Below are 9,698 nucleotides of genomic sequence, written 5' to 3'. Positions count from 1 at the left end.
CATTCATCAGTAATGGACATTTGGGGTTTTTTCTCCTTTATCCTATTACAAATAGTGCTGCTGTGAACATTCCTATACAAGTTTTTGCACGAACATGTGTTTTTATTTCTCTTGGATAAATACCTAGGAGTGTAATTGCTGAGTCATATGGTAACTCTTCAAGATAATTTTTTTACTGGGGTTGGTTTTCACACTTTTATTGGGGGCCCCAAAAGGGAGGGTCTCCTCCCTGTCAACAGAGATGCTCACAGTTTCTTCGGCCACTCCAAGCTTGGGCGTTGGCAGTCTGGGGTGGCTGGCACGTCAGCCATTCCCATTGTCTCAGAGGGTGCTGGGAGCTGGAGTATGGCCTGATTGATCATGACAGTGTGATTGGTGGAAGGGCTGAGTAGGGGCAGAATTATATCTAGGCGCCCAATGATGAAAGACACTACCAGCACTGGCTCCTTGGCCCAGGCATTCTTGAGGAATGCAATCTTGCCACCATCTTGGCTGCTGAGGCAGCAGCTACCAGACCATTCTTGTAGGCAAACATCTAACTTGGCTTTGACACCAGCTCCTCTCGTGTCCTTTGTTGGCCTTCCTAGAGTCCTGCCCCAACCTGTAGGCCTCCCTGTTTCTCACTTCTTCCCTCTTCTCTGTCTAGGTGGCATTCTTGTATTCATTCAACAAATATTGAATACCTACTGTGTGTCACACCTTGTTGTGCATGTTAAGGTTACAGCACAGAATAAAACAGACAAAATTCCCTGCCCACAGGAAATGACACTCTAGAAGCAGCACTCTCTCCATCCATCCAGTCCGCCGTCACTCCTATAGAAGCCTCCTATGTGTCAGGCGCCTCGCTGGGCACTGTAAGGTCTAATATGACATGTCCTCCCACCAAGGAGCTCAAACCTAATCCAGCGACAAAATGGAAAATCCACCATTACAATCAGGTGGGCCATGTGCTACGCTGCAGCCATGCAGCAGGCTGCAGAGGCATGACAGAGTGCGGGGAAGAGCATCAAATTCAGACGGGTAGTGTGACTGCTCCAGAAGGTTTCCAAGGGCAGGAGTGAGCTCTAGAAATGAGGGGTAAAGGCCATTCCACAAGGGAATAAACAGTGCAGAGCTATGAAATAGTGTGGCGCATCCTGTGGTATTCTGCCAGCTGACATCCTGGGGGAAGCTCAATTTATAAAAAGAATGTTTTTTGGATAGGTAATACATGCGTACAATACAAAATTCCAAGTATTCAAGAGAATAATCAATGAAAAGTAAATATTGCTGCTCCCACCGTATCCCAGAAGCTCTTTCTCTCCTCAGAGGCAATCGTTATTGTCAGTCTTTTGATCCTTCTGGAGATAGTCTGTGCATATGCAAACATATACTCATCTACATAGTCTTTGCTTTAGTACAAATAGAAGCCAGTTATATACTCAGTACTTTACCTAGGATTTTTTTTTTTAATCTTAATATATTTTGGAAATTCTAACATATCCGTGCACGTAGAGCAGCCTCATTCTTTTTCATAACTGCACAGTAGTAGTCTGTTGGGTATGTGTGCCATATATGATTTATCCAGTCCCTTTTTAATGGATGTTTGCTTTGTTTCCAATTTTTTCTGTTACAAATAATGCTGTAATAAACATCCTTGGGTATACATAACATCACACCTGTGAGAGTATATTTGTATATTAAACTCCTAAAAATGGAATTGCTGAATTGAAGGAAATGTGCATTTAACTTTTTGGTAGATGTTGCCAAAATATTCTTCAAAGAGGTTGTTTCAATTTATACTCCTACTGATAACATGGGAGAGTGTGGGAGAGTCCCTGAAATCTTTTCCAACGTAGTGTTATCAGACATTTTTCTTTTTGCCAATCTTTTAGGTAAAAAATGGTGTCTCATTTCAATTTTTTTTTTTTTTTTTAAAGATTTTATTGGGGAAGGGGAACAGGATTTTATTGGGGAACAATGGTCAAATTGTTGTCCTTTCAATCTTAGTTGTGGAGGGTTCTGTTCAGCTTCAAGTTGTTGTTCTTGCAGTCTTAGTTGTGGAGGGCACAGCTCAGCTCCAGGTCCAGTTGCCGTTGCTAGTTGCAGGGGGCACAGCCCACCATCCCTTGCGGGAGTCGAACTGGCAACCTGTGGTTGAGAGGACAGGCTCCAACCAACTGAGCCATCCGAGAGCTCAGCAGCAGCTCAGCTCAAGGTGCCGTGTTCAAATTTTTAGTTGCAGGGGGCGCTGCCCACCATCCCTTGCGGGACTGGAGGAATTGAACTGGCAACCTTGTGGTTGAGAGCCCGCGCTCCAACCAACAACTGAGCCATCCGGGAGGCAGCTCAGCTCAAGGTGCCGTGTTCAATCTTAGTTGCAGGGGGCAGAACCCACCATCCCTTGCGGGACTCGAGGAATTGAACTGGCAACCTTGTGGTTGAGAGCTCACTGGCCCATGTGGGAATCGAACCGGCAGCCTTCGGAGTTAGGAGCACGGAGCTCTAACCGCCTGAGCCACCGGGCCGGCCCCTCAATTTTCATCTCCCTTTTTATGAGTGAAGTTGAGCATCTTTTCGCAATATTTAAGAATCACTAGTGTTTCATTTTTGTAAATTATCTGTTCATTTCTATCATTTTTCTATTGGATTATTGGTATATTTCTTACTGGTTTGTAGGATGTCTTGACATGTTAAGGAAATTAGCATTTGTCTGTAATAAGTATGCATTGCAAATATTTTGCCAGTTTACCATTTGATTTTGTTTATAAGGAGTTCTGCCATGTAAAGCTCATATGGTCTATTGCCAAGTGACACACGTATTTACTGAGTAGATGATGGTATTATTATCAAAGATGTTTTGTTATGTTGTATTTCCAAAACCATTGGCATAAATAGATTTGATAAAAATACCTATAAATCAGGACTCCTGCTTAATAGTGTCAGATAACCAGACTTATTGTACATGAAGCATAATTTTAAAATAACATACAAAATTCACAAATAGCATATGAAAATCATTTTTATTATTTCATCATAATTATTTTTAGGTATATCTCATTAAAACTGATCTCCAAAAGAAAAAAATATCTTGATTTTCAAAACAAATAAATAATAATGTGGATTCTTACAATATAAAAATTTAGAGTTGCATTTATTTGTTTTGCTTGGCTTTGAGGACTTATAAGGATTTTCTTTCTTTTTAAAAAATACCTTTGTAATCAAAAAAATTTTAGTTATTCTGTGCAATCAAAATATTTCAATTTACAAAAATTTAACTTAATATGCATCTTTTCAGAAACATATTATCCTTTGATATAAGATTTTTGTGTGTGTGTGTGTGTGTTTAGATGGTGGATAAACCTACAATCAAAACTAAGTTCCAATTCAAGCAATTGGGCTTTGAACAGCTTCTGTGTTCCTCTGGACTCACTCTAATCTTCATTTAAAGCCTGCACTATATTAAAAACAAGAAAACTCTTTGTTTGCTGAGCTTCTGACATATCTACCCTTCATGAAAAGTTTTCTTGACATCTAGGTAATTACATTCACAGGGCTTCCTTAAACAACTAGAAAATGTAACAACTGTGTAGAACTATAGAATTTTAGAGGCTGAAATGACCACAGAGATGTTCTAGTTGAGTTATGCAAGCATTGTATTTTCTAGATAAGAAAACAATTTAAACTACGGCCTAGCTCACAAAGCTGGTTAGTAGAGCTCCAGGAAGGGAGGCAGGCCTCTAGATTCTCAGCCTTGCTATCTTTCTCCTACTCTAAAAATGTTGTTAATAATAGCAGCAGCAGTAAATCACTAATACATGTATGTTACTTTATAGAAAACACTCTCCACTTCCCCACGACTGGCTCCTTTTCAACTTGCACATTTCCGATTAAATGTTCCTCTTCAAAGACACCTTCTTTGATCACCCACTGCCGATCACTCTCCCTCCAAGCACCTTTGTTCCTTTCATCGTGGTTCTCACCAGAGTTTTCACTGTGTCTATTTCTTTGTGTGGTCATATTACAGCCTATTGGACTGTGAGCGCCATGAAGCAGGGCCATGGCTGCTCTGTTCATGATTGTAGCCCAGTGCCAGTCACAGCACCATTAACTTGTTAAACAAATGAATGAATCAACGAAGAAATGTTGGACCTGAGCTCAAACCAGTGTCACGGTTCTGTAGAGCATCCCAGTCCCTAGATCCCAGATGGAGGCTATTACAGAGAAGACAGTAATAAATGAACCACCAATTGCAAGCACATGAATCAATTAAAGCCCTGTTTACATTTCTTTGTGAAACATAATCACTTCGTGTTTGAATTAAGGTCAGGCTCTTTGTTTACAGCCTCTTTTGCATGTCAAAAATTGATATGAATTCCACAAGCTTAGATTGTTAGATACCCAGGCAAGGGACCTATGCTTCCTCATCCAGATGTGAAGAGCCAGGAGTACTAGCTCCCCTCATTTTCCCTCTGTAGAATCTGGAGAAGCTAAGCATCTTGCCCAATCAGAAGATGGGTGCAGGCAGAGCAGGTAGCCTTTGGCCTCAGACTTTGCCTTGAACCCTGCTCCCTGACTTACCTGTTTCATGAACTGCTCAGGTCACTTAAACTCCCTGACTTTGCTTCCTCATCTGCAAAGTGGAAATAACAGTGCCTTCTCCACAGCAGAGCTGATTGCAAAACTCAAAGGGACCATCTATGTAAATTGTCCAGCCCTGGAACGCCATAGCTGCTCAAAAACAATATTCCTGCATTCCACCAAGAGGTACTGAGCACTGCATCGTTCCCATTATTTTATCAAGGTCTCCTGTTTAAGGGTTAGGGGGCTTTCCACTATACCACCATCATAAACAAACAAACAAACAAACAAACAAACAGAAAAGAAGGCAGTTTTCCCCTCCAGTCAAAAATTATCCTTTACAAAAGAACTAAAAACAAGACCCTCATTGATGAATTCTCCAGTTACACCATTGTTCAGCCACTTTAAATCTTTTTTGGAAGTAGCCGCTGTTCATTATAAATAAATTATAAATTAGATTTGCCACTTAAAAGCTGTGATAACCAAGTTTATAGTGACAGAAAGAGAAATATTGTATCATAGCTATCTGTAATAACAGAGCAATCATTTTACCCAGTTCTTCGATATGCCAGACACTGTGCTACACACTTAATATGTGTTAACTTGTCTAGTCCGCACCATAACCCTATGAGACAGTTGTACTGATATTATCCCCCATTTTACTAGATGTGGAAACCAAGCCACACAGAAGTTCAGTAACTATCCCAAGGTCACACATCTAAGGAAGTGACAGAGCCAGGATCAAGACCCCGGCGAATGGGCTCCAGAATCTGGGTTCCAGGTCACTACACTGATAGTCCCTCTGCCCCCGACGATTGAACCGTACAGAACACCCACATACGTAGGTAGCACATGCGTCCTTTTAATAGAATTGTGCCCTTCTCTCCTGCCACTTCTCTCTTATTACTGCTCCTGGATTCATTGGAAAGAAAAGTAACTGGAAATAGTGTTTGTATTTAGGAGTATAGGGAAAGAACCTACAGAACTGAAAATTAAATCTGGTTTGGTTTGGATTTGTTCTTTTGTTTGTGGTTTGCTGCTGTAACAAGAAGACCCACTGTCAATCACTAAGCGGATGGGTTGGGGAGGAATTGTTCCTCAGGAAGGAAAGAAGGGGTTTCTGGTTCCTCAGGAAGGTGTGCTCCTGGCTCTCAGAGAGAGCAGACAGGCCTTTTGCTGTTTTAAGCTCAGGGATCTCCCTAATGGGCCATCAGCACTCACCAATGAACCATCCACCTTGACTGTGGGAAAAAGGGACAGGATAAATGAATGCTTTGTGGGCTTTGTTTGGGGAGATAAGAAGAGCCCCAACCCCTGTGGATCCCTAGGCAAAGGCCTGGGAAGGGGGGCTGAGAAGGCAGATGACTGATCCAGCCAGACGAGGGGTCTGCCGCGAGGGGACCCCTAAGGACAATGGCTGATCCAAGAGCCATGGGTCCCCTTTCTATGTGAGGCGCTCTATGGCAAAGTTGGCATGTGGAATGGCCCACAAACACAGACCCCTGGGGGCAGCAAAGGACAGCAGCCCGAATGCCCCATGGTCCTGCCCTATCGCAGGTGGAGGTCTCCTGGGCCGTAACGGGCAGTACTACTGGCCTAGGCACACAGGTCCAGACCCCTTGGCCCTTGGGAATACTTGCTATGGTGGATAGGTTGAGGTGAAATTGAAAAGAAGAAAGATATTATTCAGTACCCTCAGTTTCAGACACTTCTCCAACAGACTTTCAGGAGAGAATATTCTAACAAACATCTAATTATTCATAAAATTGAGGAGTTCTCTGGGCATATGAACTTGAGAGAGGAAGGGGAAAGAGAACAGGTAAATATAGGTTTTTACTCAGGTCTCCCTTATTCCTACCACCTAACAAATGGGGTCTGGGAAGGAACTGTATGCCTTTTCTATTTAAGTATTTCTGAAGTTTTGAATTTGGCAGGGTCCTTTCTGCTTGAGATGTGTCTCCTTTTTCTGTATTTCCTCTGACTGGGTGGGGATAAAGGCTCTGCCTCTGTTAAAGGGATATGAGGCAAGGGAGAGAGCCTGCGAGCCTGGCCAGGGGCTGTTCCTGTCTGTGCCCTAGGCAGAAGTGAGCAACTCCAGCCAATTGGACACAGGCTACCCCTCGACTCCTTGCTATGCCTGCTGAAGGATGCCTGGCTGATAAGATTAGTTGGCACACCAGTGTCCCTGGGAAATTGCAAATGATGCAAACATGCATGAAAGAACACAGTGAAAACGATCTGAGGTTTCCATGCATCCAGGCTACAGAACAGCTCTGCTTTCATGAGTCACATCCCCAGGTTGATAGCTTATGCTGAGGTCTAGTTGTTGAGCTGGGACAGAGGCCAGAGTTTCCTTGGAGAGTCTACTCTAGAGTAGGGCTGGTCGTGAACTACTTGACTCACAGACTTTGACAATGTGTGGTCTGGGAGGGAGAGACTGCACCATTCTAGCCATGGTGACACCCGGATTTGATAGAAGTGGCCTACACTGAGGAAGAGTCAATTCAGACTTCCCTGGGTTGCATCCAAGAAGTTGGTATCTGTAGCAGATGAGGTTTCAGAGAAAGATAATGAGAAGACATTTCTTTATGAACCAGATCGAAAAAGAAACATTATGTGCATATTTGAGTATTATAATTGGAACACATGGCAGTAACTCTTGGCTTGGTTTGATTGACTACATGTGGCGTGCATGCATGTATGTGTGTACACACACACACACAGGAGAGTGCATGTGAGGGAATTTTCTGACAAGATACTGCACTAAGTAGGATTGGAGTGGCATGCCAGAGATGCTGGTCAGACAGAGCCTCCCCATTTTCACCCTCTTCTTGGGGAATTTGTCCTCCCACAGCCCCTGGAAGGATGAGCCTCGTTTAGCCTGCTCATACCATACCCCTGACCACAGACGGCTCGACCATAGTGCTTAAATACTTCAAGGGACCGCAGACCATACGCAGGGCTGTGCCAGTTATATTTACTCCTTTCGTGCCCCCTCCCCCCCTTCTCAAGACATTGAACTAAGAGACATGGAGATGGTCAAATGATGGTGGTTCTGTAGAATGAAGACTGGGGAAGTCTGCCGGTGAGTAAGTAGAAAGGCAGAAATGGGAGACAAAAGCAGACACACAGAGAAAAGCAGAGAGGAGAAGAGGAGCCTGAGACCCATGAGAGACAGGGAAAGTTTGAGATCTCAACACCCCAGCTCCACTCTGAGTGGTCCAAAGAGGCTTCATTGCCAATCTCAGTGTCCGCTGGTTGCCTGTCGAATACTTGTATCCTGACAGCAAACCCATTAAACTTCAACTAGTTCCAGTAGGTGTGTGTTCTTTGCAACCGAATAATCCCTAAGACAGTCTGATTGGACAAGAAGAGAGAGTAGGTGTCAAAGACCCCAAAGACAAACATATCTTGTCTGTTGGAAGACATTTTTTTATTTTATTTTAAGGAGGGTGCAGCTCACTGTGGCCCATGCAGGGATTGAACTGGCAACCTTGGTGTTATTAGCACAGTGCTCTAACCAACTGAGGTAAGCGACCACCTCATCTTGTCTGTTGGGATGGCTGTGATTTACTTTAAAATATTTCTGCAAGGTAGAGTTGGTCATATTATATACGTACTCATTTGTTGAAGCTTTAGTTTTTGCTCTAAGGGCTGCCTGTTGCTCTAATGGGACATTCCCCTCCAGGGTAGTTAGCTAGTATTTTATAGAAAAGCCACACTCCAGAGGCAGCCACCTCAAGAGCTTTGGTGACTGAGGTCTCACTGAATACCTGAGCTTTGTTAATTAGCATTGTAAATGTCAGAAATGGATTTTTATGGTTGAAATTAGTTCATTGTTAATAAGTATGATGAATATTAGAAATGGATTCTCAGTGGTGAAATAAAGGTATTCAAAATATGTAGATTAGCTAAAATATTTCAGCCAGGTCTCATTCTTGACTATTCCATGAGCAGCATGGAAGACACAGATGTGTGGCTAGGTTCCCCCTTCCAGGAAGGGCTCACTGCCCGGATGTGGGGTGTGTGACTGGCAGACACATCCCGCTGCCCTCTCCTTCATGGTTGGCTTCCGTTGTAGAGAGCCTCCTTGCCAGAGGCTACCCTTCCTGGGACAGCCCTTGCAGTGATTGAGCAAGGTGGGGAAAAAGTCTCAGTCATTTTGACCCAACGCACGACAACCTTGATGGGCAGTATTCAGTCTGGAGCTCACGTTGGGTTGTTGAGGCCTCCTCGGTTGTGCATTATCACTCAACTTTTCCCTCTGCCCAATCTCGATTCCTACCTCCTCCTTTATTAAAAAAAAAATATTTACTTTAAATTTTATTTAACTTAAATTCTTCTAACTGAATATTATTAATATTATTTTATTAACATTCATAATCTATTGTAATTAGCATTAAAATTCCCTTCAAGTTTTAAATAACATAATAAAGCTCCATCAATATGGAAATAGATAAACCCCTAATTATGCCATACTCTCTATAAACTAATAAGGGGAAACAAGTGCAATAAGGATAAATGAAGTTTAAAGATCATTTATACTTTACTGATATTCAATTATTTTGAGTTTGTTTTATTTAAGCAGAACTAGCTGGCCATATATGTTAACTGGTTTCGTGTCATTTACATGTGTTTCTGATGATGGGTCCTTTCCCCTCCTTTTACAGGGTTTGATCCTCAGTCAACATTTCACATCCCATATGTTATCTTAGCACCTGCTCAGAGAACTTGACTGGTGACAGATAGGCTGGAGGAAAGCATTGAGGGTTACAGCACTGTATTAGCATGCCGAGGCTGCCGTAACAAAGCACCACGGACTGGGGGGCTTCAACAACAGATATTTATCATCACACCATTCTGTGGAGGCTGGAAGTCCAAAATCAAGATGTTGGCAGAGTTGGTTCCTTCTGAGGGCTGAGGAAAGGTTCTGTTCTGGGCCTCTCTCTTTGGCTCATAAGTGGTTCTCTTCTCCCTGTGTCTCTTCACATCATCTTGCCTCCATGCCTGTCTGTGTCTGTGTCCCAAATTCTGAGACCTCACAAGAGTCACCATTAACATTCATATTTCCAGCAACATTCTGTTTGTGTTGATATATGTATTCTCTAAGACAATAGAAACTTTTTCTACAGCTCTTT

The 9,698-nt window shown here is 42.8% G+C and overlaps 1 pseudogene; it reads right to left on the bottom strand.

The window, feature by feature from the left end:
- Nucleotides 1–245: 245 nt before the first annotated feature.
- Nucleotides 246–8,805, bottom strand: LOC141573044 (NADH dehydrogenase [ubiquinone] 1 alpha subcomplex subunit 3 pseudogene; annotated as a pseudogene).
- Between the last annotated feature and the right edge of the window lie 893 nt (nucleotides 8,806–9,698).

This window comes from Rhinolophus sinicus, chromosome 4 (genome assembly GCF_057876585.1).
Source record: "Rhinolophus sinicus isolate RSI-liver-muscle chromosome 4, RSI-T2T, whole genome shotgun sequence".
Lineage (NCBI taxonomy): Eukaryota > Metazoa > Chordata > Mammalia > Chiroptera > Rhinolophidae > Rhinolophus > Rhinolophus sinicus.
Note: the sequence above shows the minus strand (reverse complement) of the source record. Positions and strands in the feature narration are given on the sequence as shown.